General features: G+C 45.2%; 1 protein-coding gene across 9 annotated transcripts in view; it reads left to right on the top strand.

The window, feature by feature from the left end:
* Window positions 1-22,500, top strand: part of LOC113814303 (CUGBP Elav-like family member 4) — a gene marked incomplete in the record, with an annotated part of 699,503 nt that overhangs the window by 635,130 nt on the left and 41,873 nt on the right.

Genomic DNA, 22,500 nt, shown 5'->3' with positions numbered 1-22,500 from the left:
TATGATTACCACATAGTTTTTTCCTCAACCATAAAACTACTAACCAAACACCCTAGGCACTTGTTATCCAATGGTTATTCACGTGGTATTCGATTTTCTTTCCACAAGTCCACATAGATTCCGAAACCCTCTGCCACGGCGTCTATTACGGGCAAGCGATGACGTGGAGAAATCGCCCACGTGTTTGCGTGTGTGTGCGTATTCGCTGGACCGTGTGCGTATGATACATATATATAAACTGTTATCCAGAGACAGATACGTGTGATTATTTATCGATCTATCTGCCTATGTGTCTGGCTGTGTGTGTGTGTGTGTGTGTGTGTGTGTGTGTGTGTGTGTGTGTGTGTGTGTGTGCGTGTGTGTGTGCGTGTGTGTGTGTGTGTGTGTGTCTGTCTGTCTGTCTGTCTGTCTGTCTGTCTGTCTGTCTGTCTGTCTGTCTGTCTGTCTGTCTGTCTGTCTGTCTGTCTATTTATCTATCTCTCGGTTTATATTTTATACACATACATTTATATACAAACACATACGTACGGTACATAAACATGCACATCCACAAACGCGTATAAATCACACAAACACACATCATCACTGACACCTTCCGTCCCTCACCCCAAACAAAACAAAAAGCAAAACAAAAAAAACGAAAGATACGAATATGGCGCCACTCCATCAGCCCAAAATTCCACCTGAAATCACCTGAATCACACGTCTTGAAATAATGCACCATAGATTAAACGTCTGATGGTTCCGCTCGACGCCATAAACACCATACTTCAAGCTTCAAACCCCTTCGCAGCTCACGGTCGCCCGCCACCCCTTCGCCCTTATGTCGTCGTGAAATAATGACGCTTTTTCTCCATTCATTATTCATATTCATTATCCTTATTCATTAGACGCCTTGTATATTCCCCGATTAGGCCACGCCCCCTGTTGCTCACCTGTCAAAACATATAACAATTAGAACAAAGAAAAAAATAAATAAAAAAGAAAACAAAAGACGATCGTCCATTGGCAAACAAAACGTCATTTTGAAGCGTTGGATGAAATATTTTCCGGCTATGGTAGTAAATATGAATAAAGATGGGGATAACGCTTTGATAAATGTGTGTGTGTGTGTGTGTGTGTGTGTGTGTGTGTGTGTGTGTGTGTGTGTGTGTGTGTGCGTGCGTGCGTGCGTGCGTGCGTGCGTGCGTGCGTGCGTGCGTGCGTGTGTGTATGTGTGTGTGTGTGTGTGTGTGGTGTATGTATGTATGTGTGTGTGTGTATATATGTATGTATGTATCTATGTATCTATGTTTTCTATATATCTATCTATCTATGTATCTATCTATCTATCTATCTATCTATATATATATATATATATATATATATATATATACATATATATATACATACATACTCTAATTTCCCGAGCGTCGTTTTGTTGTGTGTTTTATAACGACGTCGTTGTTTTAGCGATTGTCAATAATGAAGTCGTAATAGAATGCGAAGAGATGAAAGAGGGAGACAAACCGAGAGATCTTTTTTTTATTCCATTGTTTGTCGATTCTTTTCTTTGCTCTCTCTTATTCTCTCTCTCTCTCTGTGTCTCTCTCTTTTGTTCTTTTTTTTCATTTCTGTTTTTTTTTTTGTCTTTTACTCCCTTTATCCAGCGTTGAATGCGCTTTCTGCGGTTGGGAATTGTTTTCGTATTCAGAGACTATGCCGAAATCAATATAAAACTTTTATTCCAATAAACTATGAAATGAGCCATATGTAAAATAGGTCTCACCCCCCCACCCTCCCCTCCCACTCCTTCCCTCCATCCTCCTCCCTCCCCTCCTTCCTCCTCCCTCCTTCCGCCCTCCCCCTTCTCCTCCTCCCTCCTCCTTCCTTCCTCCTCCCTTCTCTCTTTTACCCTCCTCTATTCTCTCATCCTCCTCGTTCCCTCTGCTTCCCGGGGTCCTCTCTGTTATTATTTGGTTTCTTTCTTCTCTGTTTCTTTGTTTTATTCTTATTCTTATGCGGCTTCTTTCTTCTCCTTCCGTTTCTTCCTCCTCTTCTATTTTTCTCTCTCCTATTCCTTCATCATCTTATCCCATACCTCTTTTTCATTATTTCCGCCTATTCCTTGTTCTTAATATTACAAGTTCCTCTCTCTCTCTGACCCTTCCTTCCTCTCTCTCTCCCCTTCCTTCCTCTCTCTCTCTCTCTCTCTCTCTCTCTCTCTGCTCTCTCTCTCTCTCTCCTCTCTCTCTCTCTCTCTCTCTCCCTCTCTCCCTCCCTCCCTTCCTCTTCCTCCCTCCCCCCTCCTCCCCACCGCCGACGACACCACCAAATACATTAAAAAAGGAAGTAAAAAAAAAAAAGAAAAAAAAAAGACGCGGGGAAAAAGCGATGGATTAAATCAAAGGAAAGAATTTCAATTTTGTTCTCAATCACAGCTGGTCGCTTTTGGCGTGGCGCTTCCTGCCTCCATTTTGCCTTCATTATCATCTGCATTTCCTCTTCCCTTTTACGTCTATTCTCGTCTTCGTTTCTCCCGGTTTTCGTTCTGTCTCTTTTATTTCGTTTTTCTTTTTATGTGCTTCATTTTTTTGTTTTTCGCACATGTTCTACTTTCGCTTCCTCATCTTTCATACGCACGCACGAACACACGCACGCACACACACACGCGCGCGCGCGCACACACACACACACACACACACACACACACACACACACACACACACACACACACACACACACACACACACACAATCGCTCACTCACTCATTCACTCACTCGTCCACTCACTCACTCATTCGCTCACACCCAACTCACTCACTCACTCGTTTTCTCAATCGTCCACTCACTCATTTTCTCACTAACTCGTCCACTCACTCACTCATTTATTTTCTCACTCACTCGCCCACTCACTCACTCCCTCATTCCCTCACTCACTCACTCATTCGCTCACACCCAACTCACTCACTCACTCACTCATTCGCTCACACCCAACTCACTCACTCACTCAGCGCCTGCACAGTTTATGAGGTTCACACGCGCGTCATTCATTAGCGTCATTCCAGCGCGATTCCGAGCCTTTGTTCTTTCGTAGCACCTCCTCGCCCGGGCATTTATTGGCTTCGAGTTCTGGCCCTCCCTCCCCCCCCTTCTCCTCTATCCTCGCTCTCTTCTCTTCTCTCTTCTCTCTCTTCTTTGCTTCTCTTCTTCTCTCCTCGCTTCTCTTCTTCTCGACTCGCTTCTCTTCTCTCGATCTTCTCTCTCTTCTTCTCTCTCTTCGCTTCTCTTCTTCTCTCTTCTTCTCTCCTCGCTTCTCTTCTTTTCTCTCTCCTCTCTCTCTCTCATCTCTCATCTCTTTCTTCTTATCTTCTCTCTTCTCTAATATCGTCTTTCATTTCTCTGTCCATTCTCTTTTCTCTTCTTCTCTAATATCGTCTTTTATTTCTCTGCCCTCTCTCCTTCTCTTCTCTCTTCTCTGAGAGAGAGAGAGAGAGAGAGAGAGAGAGAGAGAGACAGACAGACAGACAGACAGACAGACAGACAGACAGACAGACAGACAGACAGACAGACAGACAGACAGACAGACAGACAGACAGACAGACTGACTGACTGACTGACTGACTGACTGACAGAGTGAAATAGAGAAAACAAGGCGCGAAATCAAAATGCAAGCGGGACCCCTCCTTCCTCCCCCCCTCCCCCCTGTGTTTATTTGCCGCGAAGGAGATGGATGACACGTGGCCGCGTTCGGACCCGTGGGAAGTAGAAAATTGGACATAATTATTAGTTATGTTCTGGGCGATTGATTTCCCTAAACGCTTCCACCTTTCCCCCCTTCCCCTCCCCCTCCATAACCCCCTTCCCTTCCCTTCCCCTCCCCCACCCTCCTTTCCTGATCTTGTAATAAGTACGTTGTGACAAGTTGATTGCCCTGGGCACGGATCGTGACGAGTCGTGACGTAGCGTATAGGCAGCGGTCTCTCTCTCTCTCTCTCTCTCTCTCTCTCTCTCTCTCTCTCTCTCTCTCTCTCTCTCTCTCTCTCTCTCTCTCTCTCTCTCTCTCTCTCTCCCCCTCTCCCTCTCTCTCCCTCTCTCTCCCTCCCTTGTCTTTTCTTTCTTTCATACATTTTCTATCCACGCCTATCCTCATTATCCCGTATTTTATTCTTTTCCTCATCCACCCCCCCCCCATATCCCCGACATACACCCACCTCCTCCTCCTCTACCCTCCCCCTCCCTCTCGTGCATCCTCCATACCCCCCACCCCTACACATTCCTCTCCTGTGCCTCCCCCCTCCTCTACCCTATACCCTCTACCATCTCTCAGACCCCCTCACCCCATCCCCCTCTATCCTCTTACCCCCCATTTCTTGTACGCCCCATACTCCTTCCATCTCTTTTACCCCTTACCCCCCCCATTTCTTGTACCCCTATACCCCCACCATCTCTTTTACCCCTTACCCCCCCCCCATTTCTTGTACCCCTATACCCCCACCATCTCTTTTACCCCTTACCCCCCCCCCCATTTCTTGTACCCCCATACCCCTACCATTTCTTGTACTCCCCTACCCCCACCATCTCTTTTACCCCTACCCCCCCCCCCATTTCTTGTACCCCCCATACCCTACCATCTCCTTTACCCCTCACCCCCCCCCACCATCTCTTTTACCCTTACCCCCCATTTCTTGTACTCCCCATACCCTCCCCCCCCTCCTCACAAAACGGTTTACGAGGGCGGTGATGCGCAAAGGAGAATACCGACCGTCATATATCTCCCGAGGTGAAATCATCCAGGCAGAAATGTCAATCTTTTCATCTGGAACACTTGGGGTACGATCATTACCCCGCCCGCCTGCTGCCTGCTGCCTCCTGCTGCTGCTGCTACTGCTACTGCTGCTGTTGTTACTGCCTACTGTTCCTTGCTGCTACTTTGCTTCTCTGATGTCGGGAGTTGGGGGGGGGGGGTGGCTGAAGCGTCGTCTGCTTTGTTCTCTTTCTTTTCTTTCTTTCTCTTGCTTTTTCATTCTCTCTCATTCTTTCTCATTCTTTCTTTCTCTCTCTCTCTTCTCTCTCTCTCTCTCTCTCTCTTTCTCTTTCTCTTTCTCTCTCTCTCTCTCTCTCTCTCTCTCTCTCTCTCTCTCTCTCTCTCTTTACATGGCTCGTTATAAATCATGAATTTTAGTCATATTTTTCTCTTCTAATATTATAACAGGAAAGCTTTAAAAAAAGAACTTGGCACAGGATAAGAAAGATGCACAAGGTTAGGGCAAGTGAGAGTCGCGTCAGCATCTTAGGAGAATTTCGTCAGCATCTTAGGAGAATTTCGTCAGCATCTTAGGAGAATTTCGTCAGCATCTTAGGAGAGTCTCGTCAGCATCTTAGGAGAGTCGCGTCAACATCTTAGGAGAGTCTCGTCAGCATCTTAGGAGAGTCTCGTCAGCATCTTAGGAGAGTCTTCTCAGCATCTTAGTTGAGTCTTCTCAGCATCTTAGGAGAATTTCGTCAGCATCTTAGTTGAGTCTTCTCAGCATCTTAGTTGAGTCTTCGCAGCATCTTAGGATAATTTCGTCAGCATCTTAGTTGAGTCTCGTCAGCATCTGCGAAAAGTCTCACCAGCATCTTAGGAGTCTTATCAGCATCTTAGGAAAATTTCGTCAGCATCTTAGGAGAGTCTCGTCAGCATCTTAGTTGAGTCTTCTCAGCATCTTGGGAGTCCCGCCCGCGTCTCTGGTGGGAACGGGAACTCGGGCGCTTTCTCAAGTGGCGCCGGCGAAGGTGTCGTGGGAATGTTTATGTTTGTGTTCGGCGTAAACACGGGTGTCAACTCTTTCTTGTGTGACCGCTGCTTGGAGAGTATCTTGTGAACGGGACTCTTTTATCTCGTTCTTCTCCTCGTCTACGCTCCTCCTCATTCTTCTATTCTTCTTCTTCTTCTTCTCCCCTCTATTTCTTCTTCTTTTTTTTCTTCTTCTTCTCCACCCTTTTTCTTTTTCTTCTTTTTCTTCTTCTTCGTCTACTTCTTCCTCTTCTTTTTCTTCTTCTTCTTCTTTCCCACTTTGCTGCTTATTCTTCTTTTCCTTCTTCGGTTTTCCATCATCGTCACCTTTCTTTATTTCTTCTTCTACTTCAGGTTCATCTTTCTTTATTCCTGTTCTTTCATTACGTGGACTCCATATAACTTCTAAACGCCCTTTGCTTTCAACCTGTTCTTTAACCATATTCCGTAAAGGTTATGTCTCTCTCCCTGTCTGCGTAGAGTTAAAGGCTAATTTTCTTCTTCTCTCTCTCTCTCTCTATTTCTCTTTCTCTCTCTTTCTCTCTATTTCTCTTTCTCTCTCTTTCTCTTTCTCTTTCTCTTTCTCTTTCTCTTTCTCTTTCTCTTTCTCTCTCTCTCTCTCTCTCTCTCTCCTCTCTCTCTCTCTCTCTCTCTCTCTCCTCCCTTCCTCCCCCTTCCTCCTTCTTCCCCCTCCCTCTCCTCCCTTCCTCCTTTCCCTTCCCTCTTCCTCTCCTCTCCTTTTCCTCTTTCTCCCTCTCTCCCTCCCTCCCTCCCTCTCTCTCTATTTGTATACATTTTTCTGCTATTTCTCTCTCTGTCTCTCCCGCCTGACATTTTCACCGTCTCCCATGAACTGGATTTCTAGATTCTTCTAGATCGTGTTGGGCGGCGGTGGGGGGGAGGTGGGGGTATTAGAGAGGGGGAAGGGTGTTGGATTCCTTTGCAGATCCCTTCTTATCCCGAGATTAAGGTGTTGGATAAACCCTTATTATTAGGCGGTGAACCCATGCTAACCATTGTCGTATATTAAGGAGAAATTTGATAAGGAAAGAGAGAAGGAGGAGAAGGTAGAGATGGAGGAGGAGGAAGATAAGAAGAAGGAGAAGGAGAACGATCAGATAAAGATGATGGTGAAAATTATGAAGTTAAATGTGATGATGTAGTGGTGGTGGTAATTGGTAGGGGTGGGGGGTGATGATGATGATGATGATGATGATGATGATGATGATGATGATGATGATGATGATGATGATGATGATGACTATGACTATGACTATGACTATGACTATGACTATGACTATGACGATGACGATGACGATGACGATGGTGACGACAACGACGATGAGGAGGATGAGGAAGAAGAGAAGGAGGAAGCGGCGGCAGGGGGCCCGCGAGTGCCTGCTGGCTCCGGCTGACATTCGGGCTGGCAGGCGCGCATGTGAATTATGCATCTTCCCTTATACGTTATTCTGACATTTTGAATCGGGTGGCGCGAGCACATTCCGTTCCCTTCCCTCCCCCACTCCTCGTCTCCCCCTCCCCACCCTCCCCCACTCCTCGTCTCCCCCTCCCCACCCTCCCCCACTCCTCGTCTCCCCCTCCCCACCCTCCCCCACTCCTCGTCTCCCCCTCCCCAACCTCCCCCACTCCTCGTCTCCCCCTCCCCACCCTCCCCCACTCCTCGTCTCCCCCTCACACGTCCCTAACCCCCAACTCTTATCCTCCCCTCCATCACCCCATCCCCATGTTTAAAGTTCAGGAGCCGCCCCCTTCCCCTCCCCCCTTCCGTAGCTCCTACCGCTCTCGGTCTCCCTCTCTCCTCTCCCCCCTCCTTCCCCCATCTCCCTATCTCTCTCTCTCTCTCCCCCTCTCCTTCCCACTACCCCTCTCTCTCCTCTCCCTCCCACTACCCGTCTCCCTCCCTCTGCCTCTGCCCCCTCCCCCCCTCCCCCGCGCCCTCTCCCTCCCTCTCCCACTAACCCCCCCCCTCCCCACCTCATCAGTTGTGCTACACACCGGGTTCTTTGATCGCGAGAAATTCCATTACTTTTGCGATCATCTATTTATGATGTTACGAATTTTATGTTTTGGTGATTTAGAGAACATGATGATGTTAATGTTCCTTTTTTTTACTCGATCTGATCCGTTTTTCGAAATAAAAGTGCGTAATGAGATAGTAATAATGAAGAGGTACCATTTCCCAAAATGACATTTGCAAACTGACAAAGGAGACGGATATATATAGATAGATAGATTGGCTTTCGGGATAGTCGCTGAGACATTTAGAACAAAGGGTAGGTATTGTGCGTAAAATGAATAGAGGAAGCATTGATATGAAAATAAGCATGAGAGAAAAGGGGGGGAAAGGAGAGAATACGAAGAAGAAGAAAAGAAAATAAGTAAGATAGATAGATAAATAAGTAAACAAATGATACATAGAAGAAGAAAAAGAAATTGAATATGTAGATATATAAATAAGTAGATAAATGATACACACACACACACAAATGAATAAATGAACGAACGAAATGAGGAGAAAGTGAGAGAACCGACAAGAACGAGAAACGCACATTTCAGAGAGAGGAAGAAGGGAGGAAAGGCTAAAAAAAAGATAAAATACGGAAAACCCAGAGCGAGAGACGCGAATGGTGCACGAGCAACACATGTGATGAAAGTGTAAGAAGCAACTAATGGATGATGGCTGGGGGAGAAGGAAGGCGAGAGAGTTAGGAAAACACGAAAAGGGGAATTAAAGAGTAGGTGGAGGATGAGGAAATGGAAGGTTCCGGAAGATTAATCAACCCGGGACGAAATTAACGAGGGCGAACACGGGAGGAAACAAAATGCGAAGGGGATAGCAAAGTGCATGATAAAGCAGGGACATAGGAGGCAGAACAAGATGGAATGGAGGAACACCCGAGGGAAAAAAAATTATTGATGGCCGTTTGATCCGAAGAGAAAGTGGAATAACAAGCACGGCGAGAACGAAATCAAGAATAAATGTGCAAGAAATAGAAGGAAATTATCACGAACAAAAACGGAAGGGAACACAAGAAAGAAAAGGAAAAACAGAGAGGAGAAAAGGAGAGCCTACAAGTAAGAAAGGAAAACGGGGGAATAACGAAAGAAAAAAAAATATGTATGTGGTTTACAAGTCGCCTGCCACGTGGTATACACAAGGGAGGAGCAGACACAAACACCTTTAACGGGATTGTTATCATAAAGGAAGGCTCAACGATGTCACGGAGGGGGGTAGGGGGGGTAGGGGGTGTAAGGGGAAAGAGGTGAGGGGGGGGAAGAGGGGAAGAGGGGGGAATAACTTTTTTCTCTCTCTTTCTATGGTGTTTGTGGCTGCTTGCTTCTCTGTCTCCGGGTAACTGTGTGTGCTGCGCTGGACCTCTTGTTTATGCTCTAAGTTTGTCTGTCTGTCTCTGTCTCTGTTTGTCTATTTTTCTGTCTGTCTCTTTCTTTCTCTCTCTCTCTCTCTCTCTCTCTCTCTCTCTCTCTCTCTCTCTCTCTCTCTCTCTCTCTCTCTCTCTCTCTCTCTCTCTCTCACCCTTCCTCCCTCCCTCTCCCTCTCCTCTTTACTCTACAGTAGTTGTGTGTGTGTGTGTGTGTGTGTGTGTGTGTGTGTGTGTGTGTGTGTGTGTGTGTGTGTGTGTGTGTGTGTGTGTGTGTGTGCGCTCGTGTGTACTCGTGTGTGCGTGTTTCTATTTTCCTCACATTTTTTCTTTCAAATTCTCTCTTACACGCTGTGCTCGATAGAAATCCGACCATTTAAGCCAATAAGACTCGAGAACTTTTCCCACTGGTGTTTAGACGTCAATAAATAATTGGGTTTAAATCGCACGACATACACAATAAATCTGATTGTTTGTACTTGCTCTTCCTGAAAAATGTTTTATTCGTAGTTCCCGGATGTCAGAGGTGCAAGCATGTGTGTGTGTGTGTGTGTGTGTGTGTGTGTGTGTGTGTGTGTGTGTGTGTGTGTGTGTGTGTGTGTGTGTGTGTGTGTGTGTGTGTGTGTTATCATAATTATTTTTCCGGCTACAGCAACTCTTGAATATCACGTTTTCCCATACACACCGAACACGCCTTGATAACATCCACGAAACTTCAACATTCCCCTTCCTGTAAAACATACAAACAAGCCCTGTTACTCATACACACAAACAAAAATGTAAATACAAACACAAAATTAAAAACAACATAAGAAAAGACGAGGACAAGTAGGTAAAGAACGAAAAGGACAAATTAAAAAAAAAAAAAGGAGGAGGGAGAGGCAGAAAGCGAAAACGAAGGGGCTAAAAGAAAAAGGAAGAGAGAGAGATAGAAAAAGGGGAGGAAGGAGAAGAAGGAGAAGCCAAGAAAGAGGGGTAGAAAAGGGGAAGAAGGAGAAGCCAAGAAGGCGCAGAAGACCGTAAAAAGGCGGGTGTGAAAGCGCCGCCTCGCCACGGCCCCAGGTGCGGCTCGCAGCGTAAACAAACTGCCCTGTGGACCTCGTGCCTCGAACCCGCGTTATCGATAATGGCGTACGGGGGTGTGCCGGCAGCGTGATTCATTCTCAAACCATTTTTCTACTTTTTCTTCTTAAACTTTCTTCTTTTCTTCTTATACTTCTGCTTTTCATCTTATACTTCTCCTTTTCTTCTTATACTTCTTCTTTTCTTCTTATACTTCTCCTTTTCTTCTTATACTTCTTCCCTTTTCCTTATTATTTTTCTCTTCTTACACTTCTTTTCTTCTTATACTTCTTCTCTTATACTTTTCTTCTTAACGTTCTCCAGTCTCTCTGCCTCTGTCCCTCTGTCTCCCTCCCTCGAGAGCGAGAGAAAGGATGAAAGAATGAGTGAGAGAAAGAATGAGAGAGAGGAGAAGAGACTGAAGAAGAAGAAGGAAAGGAAGAAGTAGAAGGAAAAGAAGAAGAAAGAGAAAAAGAAAGAGAAGGAGAAGGAAAGCGTGGGCGGTCCTTGGTCTAACATTATGAGGAGCTGAAGCATGTGTATCTTCAGCGTGGGTGTGGTGGCTGGCCGAGGCGATCAACAACGGCCTCCCGTTTGTAGTAAACTGTCTAATGCACACGTAAACAGACGGCTTTCCACGTGTCGACATGATGCGGAGGGGAGGGAGTGTGGGAAAGAGAGAAGTGAGTCAAGAGGAAGGAGAGAAGGCGGTATTTTTGGAAAGAGGGGGTTGAAAAGGTATGAAAATGTATTTCGAAAGAAATGATATTCATAAAATAAGGTGAGGTATATCAGTAAAAGGAACAAACGTCATTTTTAACAACTTTCACAAACGAAAAACAAGTGAAGTGCATTTAGGTTTTATTAAGTTCTTTTTCTGCCTTCTGTCGTGCTATAATTAGACAAGTAAGAAAACACGGAAGAATCTCCTTCCCTAAAAATGGTTGCGGAGTCAATCAGCGATGTTGCCAACCAGTAAACATTATGGTCAACCTGTAAACATTTCGCCTCGTGGAAGCAAGATCCTGGCTCAACCTCAGGGCGCGTTGTATACCCGGGTTGCGAACCGGAGTTTACTGGTCGTTGGCAAATGTGATTGAATGAGGAGATTCCTCGGAAGCCAGCAGAAGCTTATTTGACATTAATGAGCAGTAATGTCTCCTTGCCAAAATTCAGGGAAACTAATCAGAAAGTTTGGTTTGAAGGATGAAGAACCAATCATGTAACTCGTATCTAGATGGGTGGGAGAATAAAAGTTGGCCAATGGGAGCGTCGGTTGGGACTAGCAACCAGCCAATCAATGAGCACCACGAATCTCATGACGTCATATATTTTTTTCTCTCTCTTTTTTTACCCACGCCATTATTTGGAATGGGAGTTGACGACCACGAGGCATTCCCAGCGGTAGGAATTAATGCATTAATTCATTCAGGCCTTGGATTCTCGTAGTGATATCAGAATGCCGCGTTCGGGAGTTTAGAAACCGGAGAAGTAATTATAACTGACGGTTAGACGTTTGTTTTGGAAGTGCATGTTGCAGGCTTGTTCTGTCATTAGAGTATCTACTGGAAACGAAAATGTGTTCAGGTGAAGCGATACAGAACCACTGCTCTGAAAAGGGGACTTCTCTTTACCTTGACATTTCGACTATACGTTAACCTTTTCGTAACGCAGATAACTTCCTAGAAAGAATAATTGTTTGGTCTGTGTGGAAAACGAGATATTTAGCAAAATGTAAATGTTGTTTTAGAAAAAGACAAACCGTGCACTGTAGATGAAAAAAAAAATGAAAATTAGATCGACAATTTTATACGCATTTCCGAGTTGTCTGTATATCATACAGTAGATGTGGCAGATCTGCGGTGCTGCTCTATCCTTCCTCTTCCTCGTCCACCCGTCTCTTCGCCTCAATGGTCTCTTCGTTATTTTCTTTTCTCTCTTCTTTCTCTTTCATTTACCTCCCCCTTTCGCCTTCTTTCATTCCCAGACTTTACCCCTCCTTGTCTATCTGTTCGTATCTATTTAGCCATTCTGTCCGTTTGCTTATCTTGTTCCCTCACTTGCTTTCCTTTCCTTTCCGTATTCCTCTTTGCGCTTCTTCCCTTCCCTCGCTGTCTGGCCGAAGGGTGAAAGCACAGGTAGGGGAAGAAGAGAGATCCCTGGCCATAGGAAGGGAGAAAGAGGAGAGGGGAAATGGAGTAGGATTTCAAAGGAAACTATTACTGGAAGAAAATCTAGTTGAAGGAGGGAAGAGCTTGGATAACAAACACCGAAAAAATGCTTTTATTCGTTTTAGAAGGGAGTGAGGGGCGGAAGGGGGGGGGGACTACGGGGGAGATAGATAGATAGAGAGAGAGGGGGGGTATATATATAGAAAGAGGGAGAGGATAGAGAGAGCGTTGAAATTTAGATGAGATTAAAGACAAGTGCTAATGTCGCATGTCCTCTGTCAAGAAAAAGGGACGCTCGATTGAAAACGGGCGTTGTTAGCCGTTTACCTCAAGGGAACTGGGACTATGTTCCTGTGCGACTACATCCACGACCCCGGTACGACCTGAATTCAACGACTCACATGCTAGGACATTCTGTGGCCGATATTGTTAACGAACTCCATTCTTTGCTTAGAGTTAATGTAAGCTTCTACCTCGGCGTATGCCTGGGTGGTTACTGTGCCCGATGGTGAGGCACCCCAGCCCCGTATCGCTAAAGAAACAATTTACCGCAACAGCAAACATCCAGTAAACATGCGCCAGTGGTGTTCCCTTCAACTCCCTCCCCCGACTGTAGCAGAACCGTGGTTTAACTCTTTTTCTCTCTCCCTTTCCCCTTCCCCTTTCCTTCTCCCCCTCCCCTCCTCCGACAGTAGCCGAGCCGAAGCCTAACCTCTCTCCCCCACTCCCTCCTTCTCCCCGCTAATACGACGTAACTTATCATACACTCCCAGTCAACACATTCGCCGTGTGTTCATTAGAGTGCAATGCTAATACTTCCCAATTATTGCAAAATCTGTCTCAGATTTCGTCTGAACCGCCGCAGTTCGCACTTCCTTGGTTGGCGTCGAGGCCCCGCACCCCCCGCCGGCGCCTCGCGGATCCACCAGCGTGCACAACAGATGGAAGCTTCACCTTTATTCCCCTCTGATAGATAGATTGTTAATTCATGGCTTACCTGGGCTGGCTCAGCGCGCGGCCGTCGCGGTTGCCTCCAGCTACTGGTGACGACGATAGCCTTGTTTGTTCCCCTTAATTGGTGGTTTGTTCCGGCGCCCTTCGAAGCCATCATCCGCGCTCGTTAGGCCGAGCACGCGGGGTCGCGAAAGGGGAGGGAATCTGTAGCAAGAAATCTTCGGAGGCGGGTCTCGCTCAGTGCAAGATACAATCCTGTGCAGCCTTCCCTTCTCCCAGCTTCGGGTTTCGGCGATATCTGGAGAGAATTCTTCCAGGTGAATATTCAACCGTCTCGAACTCGGTGCATTCCCATTGTGACAAATAACTAATAATCGGCGCGACTTCTAATAAACTGCTCGATGGCTTTTTCTATTCCCTCTCCAACGCAACTCGTTACGTCGTTCCACGGACGGAAATTGCAGGGGATTTCATGTAAATTAAAAGAAGTTCGATGTAAGAAGCGAATTTCACACGCATCGCAGTCGTCAAGCGAAATGGCTCGTTTGCTCAAGATAGCCATTACGGACGATGTTCGTTTGGGTAATGACTTTTGGAAATTACTGGTCAAAGGAGCCGCATTATTAGCTCGGAATGGTTTGACATGCCTAATGGCCATAATTGCGGCTGTTAGTGTCTAATTTGCCAGCGTAACGGGGGGCCGTAACAACACTAACTTGCACACCTCTTGAGATTATGCAGCCGAGAGGTCTAAAGTATAACGTAGACACCTGTGTTGTTTTTTCCCGTCCACGCTAATGTGGCTCGACCGACCTATTAACTTTTAAAGACCGCTTGATTACCTGGCATTGGGATAATGGATGAATAATTGATAGCTAAGCCGGGACGCTGAGGAAAAGAGAAGGGGACAGCAAGGGCGACGAGGAGGAAGACGAGCAAGGAGAGGAGGAACAGGGCGAGAGGAAGCGAAGGGAAGGAGGGGAAGTAATGGATACAATTGGACGAATAATTATTATATGTTTGCGAGTATTGATCATAATGGCCGGATATTGATGTTGCTGTCAGGGAAGCGGGTTTCTGCTGATGGGCCGCTAGAATCTGGTCGCGGTCGGCTGCCTTCTCTATTGCGGTTTTGCTAATGGGGGAAGGGAGGCCTCCTTTGCTTATTGAGTCGCCTCCGCCGGGTGTAATGCGTGGCGAGGGCGCGTATCTTGGTTTGATTAGAAGTGCTCCATGTGTGACTAGACGAGTGCAACGTGTGTTTATATATATATATATATATATATATATATATATATATATATATATATATATATATATATATATATATATGCATATTACATAATACATGTAGCTATTGTATTTTCAGTGTTCGTGGCGTTTCGCTGGGGGCGAACAAGTTTTGGCAAGATTTATTTCTTCCCTTCAGAAGGCTTTCTCGGATTCCTCCTTTAGCGTAATCCCAGGAAAGAGATTTTTGCTCGTTTCAGATGAAGTTTCGCACAGCAGATGCTCGACCAAATAGAGCCTTGATGCCCCCTGTTGTGAGCGAGAGCTTCCTGTGCCTTGACGGGAGAGTTCGAGCGCAGACTGAGAGTTAGAGGGGGAAAAAAGAGGAAAACTCATTTCAATTTAGGCTGGGCCCTTCCTGCCACACCGACCAGGGGTAGCGACGCCCCCACCCCTTCGTCACACTCCCCCTACCCTCCTCCTCGTGGCCGCAACACGCACGCAAAAAAAGGTGTAATCGAATTGGGAAATTGAATAATAAACGAGTGGAAGAAGTGTGAGATGTCATTATGAGCAATTATTCTGTTTTACACTAATTAACGATATCCCTAATTTTATAGGTTGTCTTGCCTGGGGTGGGCTTAGGGGAGAGGGGGGTTAGGAGAGGGAGGAGGAGGCGTAGGTGGGAGGCTGTGTGTGGGGGGAGGTCATCACGGCCCCACATGGAACATAAACAAATAACATTCAAACTAACCGCGCCATCTATAACGAGCAAGTGGGATGGCTCGTCGTTCTAAAAGCCTGTCAGAATGGGCAACGGCAGGCATGTTTAAAAGCCTAATATTGAAATACCACTGTTGTTTTTACCTCGTAGCAATTCTGATCGCCCTCGTCCAGCTCGATTATTTATTTTTGGTTTAAATGTCAGTTCCAGAGAAAATCAGGTGGCGGCGCAACCTCGGCCATTGCTAGCCTTCCCAAGTATCGCATCCCCGCCGAAAGGGTTTCATATTTTCGCATCTTATTTGGCCCCGTTTGGCCAGGCGTGGATGTTACGGCGTCCTTGCAAAATTGGAGATTCGCCGGCCTTCGGGGGACTCTTTCCCGGGCAGATGTTTGCAGTAACGAGGGCAGGCGACGGCACAGCGCCTAGCCAAGGGAGAGCCCCCGATGTAAAATATTCACAGAAATCTGTCGAGACCAAATGTCACGCGCTCTCGGAAATCGGTGTTCGGTGTAAGACAAGCTCCCGAGCCAGGCTCCGAATGGGAGGAAGTACTATTGCTGTCACATTTACTAATGACCCTTATGACCAGTCCGCCGTTACATTTGCCTTTAACCGGATTGTATAAATGTCAGAGAGGCCAAACTGCGGCCGCCATTTTGGAACGGAAGTGACGTAGGTTGTGACGTCATGTGAATATTTCAGTGGTTAACCTCCCCACTTGAGCATCGGACTGGCCGCGATCCCACGCTTAGTTTTCTTTGAGCTCTGGGAGATCGAACAACTACCTCATTGTTGTGTCTGGGTGTCACTTGAAACATTATACTTGTTGTAGAAGCGTGTTGATAGGTTTTCACATATTTTTTGGACTCGGATTGCTTACGTTTTCTGGAGTGTATTATGCCTGATAGAACATGGGAAGGTGTTACTTGGAATTTGAAAGAGGTTCGTCAGTGCTGTCCAGTATGAGGAATTAAAGTCGCTACTTGTCACAGGTAAGACGGCCGGTATTTCGGTATTTGTTTTACTTCTCAAATACATTATCGCTGTTTAGTACTTTCATCAACAGGACAGAAGAAAAGAAAGGACAGAAAAAAAATATAGGCTTACCCTGACGCCTTACAGACTTCGTCGGGAGCAGAATGGAAGGCCAATGGATTTGTTCGGAAAATTGAAGCGGGATTTAAAGTCTAGAGGTGTAAAAAGAAAACAAAACATAAAAAACAAGTACTCCCTCAAAGAAAAATGTTTTTTCTTTTTCTTTTCGTAGGGGGTTACCATTAAATTACAATAAACGGACGGCGGATATAAACTTTGAGCTTGTATATGGCGGTGAAAAAGAATTCTTCAAAAAACAAGCCAGCATTTTCGTTCTTCTCTAATTCCTTCGATGAGATCTTTTCGGGAAAGTTCTCCGACGTCAGGCACTTTTCCCCTTTCGTTCGCTTTTTGCCCCTTTATTCCTCGGCTGTTATCAGGAAAGTTCCATGACAAGTTGGTGTTTCTGACTCCCACCTTTTTGGGCTGTATCAACTAAATATCGAATGCCGACTTTTGTTTTACCAGCTTTTAATCCCAGATAAGGGCGAGAGAGCAAGCGTTATTTTACCCCTCTGGGTTTGAGAACTCGGGTTTCCGAAAAAAAAAAATGGAAACTTGGAACCTACGAGAAGGTCCCGCCAGATTTCAAAATACTGTCTCTCCCTCAGCCTTCGTCGTGTTGCGAAAATGCAGTCAAAGTAAACGCCATTTGTGCATTACAACATCGTCTCCTGCGCCACACACGCCATTTTCACTCGCCTCACTATAACGGCGACCTCGAGGCCATTCTCCGAGAGCGGCCTCACTCAGCGTTAGACTCCCGCTAAGTGACACATCATCTTAGGAGGCGGTGTCGGATGCGGCTTTTCATTTTCTCCCTCGTATCTGCTGCCATTTCCTCCCCCATGCTATGGTTACTCCTTTCTTCGCCATCTCGTTATTTAGGCGTTCGTTGGGATGGTTTTGGTTTCCTCATATGCGGTTATTAACGTGTTTATTTTTTTATTTTTTATTTTTTGGTGGACTTCTGTTTTTTTCGAGCCACATTATGCCCTTTTCATTCGTAAATTGGACCTTATTAGTAGGTTCTTCAACGAGTCTCGAGATTCTAAGAGTGATTCGTCCATCATTCATCAACCCTCCCCCCCTCCCCCTCCCCCTCCCCCTTCCCTTCCACCCATCCACATCCCTAACCATCCCTCCACAATACACAAGCTACCTTCGTATCCACTTCTCACCGACCGTCGACTCGGCTACCCGCTGACCTGCCTCATGGACGCTCCAGCTCGTCCTCTCACCCGGCAGAAGTTGTGGAAAAGCTCTTGTGTTTTTTTGTGTGTTTATGTCTCGTCTATTTATGTATTTATTTATTTTCGTAGTTGTTTGTAGTCATTTTTGGTAGTTGTTTGGTATTTATGGGTTTGTTATTTATCTGTTTATTTATTTTGTGTAATTATTTGTTCTTTATCTATTTATTTGTTGTTTATTAACTAGGTGTGCGTGATGGGAGCAGGTAGGAGTATAAGATGCAGGGGTGGTTGGGGGGTGGGGATGGGGGATGGAAAAGAAGTATTCCTAAGGGAAGCAGAAGAGAAGGGGAGGAAAGGAAAGAATAAGGTAGGGAAGGGGAGGACTAGGCCGAGGGAGAGATAGATAGGAATAATATGGAGGTTGATTTAGAGGGAGGGGGAGGGGGGGAAGTTGAAATGGAGAAGAGCGCTGATTTGAATTCCAAAGAAAGAACACACAAAAAAAAAGAGATGTAGAACCAGATTACTTTGAGCTCGAGAATTGGTTGCCCTCCCCTCCCCCCACCCCACCCCACCCCACCCCACCCCCTCGCCCCTACCCACCGCGAGGCTTAATGACGGAGGCATCGGAGGCGAGGAGTCAAATCTTCTTAGCGCCCCCCACCCCTTCCTTCCCATCCTTGCCCTTCCCTTCTCCCTCTCCTCCCCTCCTCTCCACTTCTTTCCTCTCTTCTCCTTCCCTCCCTCCCTCCTCTTCCGCCTCCTCCTCGCCGTGCTACCCCAGGCTTTCTTCCCTTCCCATTTCCTCTTCCTCCCTCCTTCCTCTGCTTCCTTCTCTCTCTCGCGCGCCACTTAGCCCCCCCACCCCACCCCCACCCTCTCCTCTATTTCCTTTACTCTTCTTTTCTCTTTCCACTTCCTCCATTCACTGTGTCTCGAGTTGAAGGGTAAGACGAATATCAAAGTTAGAGAGAGAGAAAGTGAGAGGGGGGGGGAGAAAGAAAGTGAGTGAGAGAGAGAAATAGAAAAAAAAGACAATCATGGCGTCTACTCGGATAGATTTTTTTCAGTCTCTCTCTATCTCCCTCGTTCTCTTTCTGTCTCTGATGATTCCATATTAATGGCACACTCGAAAACCTCTCAACACATCCTTATTTAATTAAGATTTACTTCCCGTTCCGAAGAGATAAAAAAGAAGAAGTATTGGGGGCGTGGAGAGGAAGGGAAGCAAAAATAAAATGTATTCGTAGCCCCTTAGTTCTGATGGCTTTGAGTCCTGAATAAAGACATATTTTCCATTAGCAGAACTTTGTCCATTTTAAGTGTACAACTTTCCGTTACTCTCTTCTTTATTTTTTACTTGTATATTCAAATAAAAAATAGGAGTAGGAGTAGGTCTCTTCTTTATTTTTTTTTATTTGTATATTCAAAGGGGGGGGGGGGTAGGAGTAGGAGTAGACAACCTGAGTTACTATTTTTTTCGTCGTATTTAATGCATACGAAAAAACAGATAGAAAAAAGAGTAAGGGAAAGAGGGAAAGACACATCGTAGGCTCTTTCGCTCCACCTGAAAGTGCATTAAACAATAAGGACGCATAATGTATTGTGAATATCACTTGTCCATTCCCAAACTTTCCTCGGAATAACTCGATAATTCTGATTTTGGGGAACTTCGGAGTTTTGCGCGGTGAAATATCGATGATGATTGGAGAGCGTGTTTGTTTGTTTATTTGCTGTGTGTGTGTGTGTGTGTGTGCGTTTGGCTTTATTTTTTTCTGTTATGTAGGTGTATCTCATCTTATAACTTTGTAATTCCAGCCCTTCTGTAACAGCCCTCCCCTCACACACACACACATACACACACATACACGCACACACACGCACGCACGCACACACACACACACACACACACACACACACACACACACACACACACACACACACACACACACACACACACACACACACATACACACATACACACACACACACACACACACACACACACACACACACACACACACACACACACACACACACACACACACACACACCGCTGTTTCTTATCGCGCCTACCCTATTTTCCTTCCCTTCTTCAATCTCTTTCTTTTCCTCTTTCTCCCTCCCCCCTCTAATTCCTCTATTCCCGCTTCCATCAGAAATACGACAGAGTTCAGGTCTCCAACTTCCAACAGAGTAAAAGAAAAAAAAATAGTTATGAGTTTTTTGTTTCTATTATTCAGCAGCGTCTGGAGGCGTTCCAGGAGTTAATGAAATATACCCGAAGTCTGTCGGAATAAAAAAGTAATGATAATAAAAAATATATATACAAAAAAGACAAAAAAAATCATTAGGCTTGAATAGCGAGCTTGTGCCTTTGAGAAAACGGACGCCTTCCCACGCCGACGGTGACAGAAGACAGAAAAAATGCGCGGGAAACGAAAACGGAACCATATATGGAGAGAGAGAGAGAGACCGCTGGCACAAAGGCTTCTTCCCTCCCCGCGACCATTGGATTAGGTGACGCTTATCAAATTGCAGGTCAAACGAGAGTTCAATCCCATCCTTCTCTCTCTTGCCCCCTCGCTTTGTTGGTCTCTCAAAGGAACAGAGAAATTAATTTTTCACGAAGGGAACCGTCGTTTATCTTATTTATTGATTTTTTTTTCTTCTTCTTCAAATCCTGAATTATATACGTGATATGTTACCTTTCACTGTCTGGTCATTTCTTTGTCCTTTTTTTATGAAAAGACATGGTCATACATACAAGGGATTTATCTAAAATTCTCAAATTTTAGAGTATGAAGTTTAAGACTTTCCGCAATATGGTACTTTTTTGCGTACATTTCCTTTCGCATTTGTTTTGCAGCATATGCAGTTTGCTTGAAAATAGGTGGCATTGAAATCACCATTCTATAACAAAAGGATATTTTTGTATAGACTGGTAAATGGAATACATGAAGTATGTTTGCATATATATGTGTGTGCGTAGTTAGCGAAGGTAGAAAAATTACTTTAATAAAGTGTTTATTGACATCTGGGTATAAGCATATACTTGATAAAAAAAGTTTCTTAATTATACATTCCGCTGTGTACATTAGATACTATCAAAACTTCGAGGGATATATGTATAAAGTTCCATTTCACTGTTGTGAATAGCTATAAATGCATAATAAGAAATGGAAATTTTAAAGTACATCTAGTAATCAAACCTTTTTTCACATCGCTCGTGGGAAGTAGAATCGCGGATGTGAATAAACCTATAGAGCGTACTCAGTCCTCTTAAAATATTCGTTCTTTTTTCTTCGTCTTTCCTTTTTTTTCGATGAGCACTACAGATCCCGAAGTTTTGTAACCTAATTAGAGAATACTTTTTTTAACACAAATAAAGTTTTTATTCACGTAATTCCATTTTTTCTGGAACTTTTGCTTATTTTTTTCTCTCTCCCCTTGATACCTTCCGCCTTTTTTTCTCTTATACTTTTTTTTTTCAAACCTCAAATTTACTTCCCTCTACCAGAGAGAATGCGACGCTCTCTCCTCACAACTTGGAGTCTTGGATGAGAAAGTTGACTTGGAAATCCCAGTTTAAAACTTGGAATGAAAAACTTATTTGTTGCGCACTGGGACCCCGTTTTTAGATTCGGAATCGAGTTGGTGGCGCTGTGAATCTGATTTTGGCTCTTCTCGCGGTGGCATGGCGGCGAGCGGTGCCACTCCCTGCCTCGCGTTCTTCTCGCTGGCACTCTCTGTCTCTGGCTACATTGTTTATTTTCTTTTCTTCTCGAATTTCTTGGTTCTATAAGTTATTTTTCTTATTTTGTACATCTGGTTATCCATTTTCTGTAATTCTCACTCTCTCTCTCTCTCTCTATCTATCTATCTATCTATCTATCTATCTATCTCCCTGTCTCTCTCCTCTCATTTCTCCTCCTCTCTCTCTCTCCTCTCCTCTCTCCTCTCTCTGTGTTTGCCTGCCTCCCCAAATCTATTCATCCATCTCTTTACTCCCTTGATGTCCTTCAATCTATCAAAAACAGTTATTTCATCTCTCTCTCTCCTTACATTTCGCCCATTAAATGCGTCCTTTCATCTTTTCCTTCGTTCGCTTCCCAGTCCTCGCTTTCCTCTTCAGCATTCATCATTCCCTCTCTTCGTCTCGTGTTCCTGATTTCCACTGCCTCTACTCTCATTCTAGTTTCCCTTTGCTTCGTTTTGTTGTCTTCCTTTTTCTTATCGTCTCTTCCTCTATCTTCATCGTTTTTAGCAGCTTTTTTTCCGTCGTCGTTGATTATCAGTGTCGTTTTTTTTTTTTTGTTATTTGCTCTCTCTCTCTCTCTCTCTCTCTCTCTCTCTCTCTCTCTCTCTCTCTCTCTCTCTCTCTCTCTCTCTCTCTCTCTCTCTCTCTCTCTCTCTCTCATTCTCTCCATTTATCAGGCAATTTATTTATCTCTTTAACTGTCTTTTTTTTCTATCATATCCGTTCCCCTCATCCCTTCCCCTTCTATCTCCCTTTTCTCTTCCCCTTCCCCTAACATCTATATTCGCTATGCAATGCCTGAAGCTCTGAAAGTGTTTAGAAAGTCGAGGCGGGCGCTGGGAGTCGTCCATAGCTGAGAGGGGGACGCGTGTCTGGGCATAAGCTACGACCCGCCCGCGTGTATGGAAATGAGAGAGTGGGAAACCTTTGCTCAGAAATTAGTGCAATGGGCGTGGGGGTTTGGGGTCGTGGTTGGGTTGGGTGGTTGTGGGGGGAAGGGGGAGGTGGGAGGGGGGGTAGCGTAGGGTTTTTAGATGAATTTGTCTGTGGTTGGGGGCAAATATTGTTTTGGTGTCGCTTTACGCTTATCAGTGTGGGTTGCATGGCGAAAATGTGGGAAGGGAAGATTTAGGGGATGAATGCAGTCTA

Source organism: Penaeus vannamei, chromosome 15, assembly GCF_042767895.1.
Source record: "Penaeus vannamei isolate JL-2024 chromosome 15, ASM4276789v1, whole genome shotgun sequence".
In the NCBI taxonomy this organism is placed as follows: domain Eukaryota; kingdom Metazoa; phylum Arthropoda; class Malacostraca; order Decapoda; family Penaeidae; genus Penaeus; species Penaeus vannamei.
The sequence above is the reverse complement of the archived record's forward strand: the minus strand, read 5'-3'. Positions and strand labels throughout refer to the sequence as shown.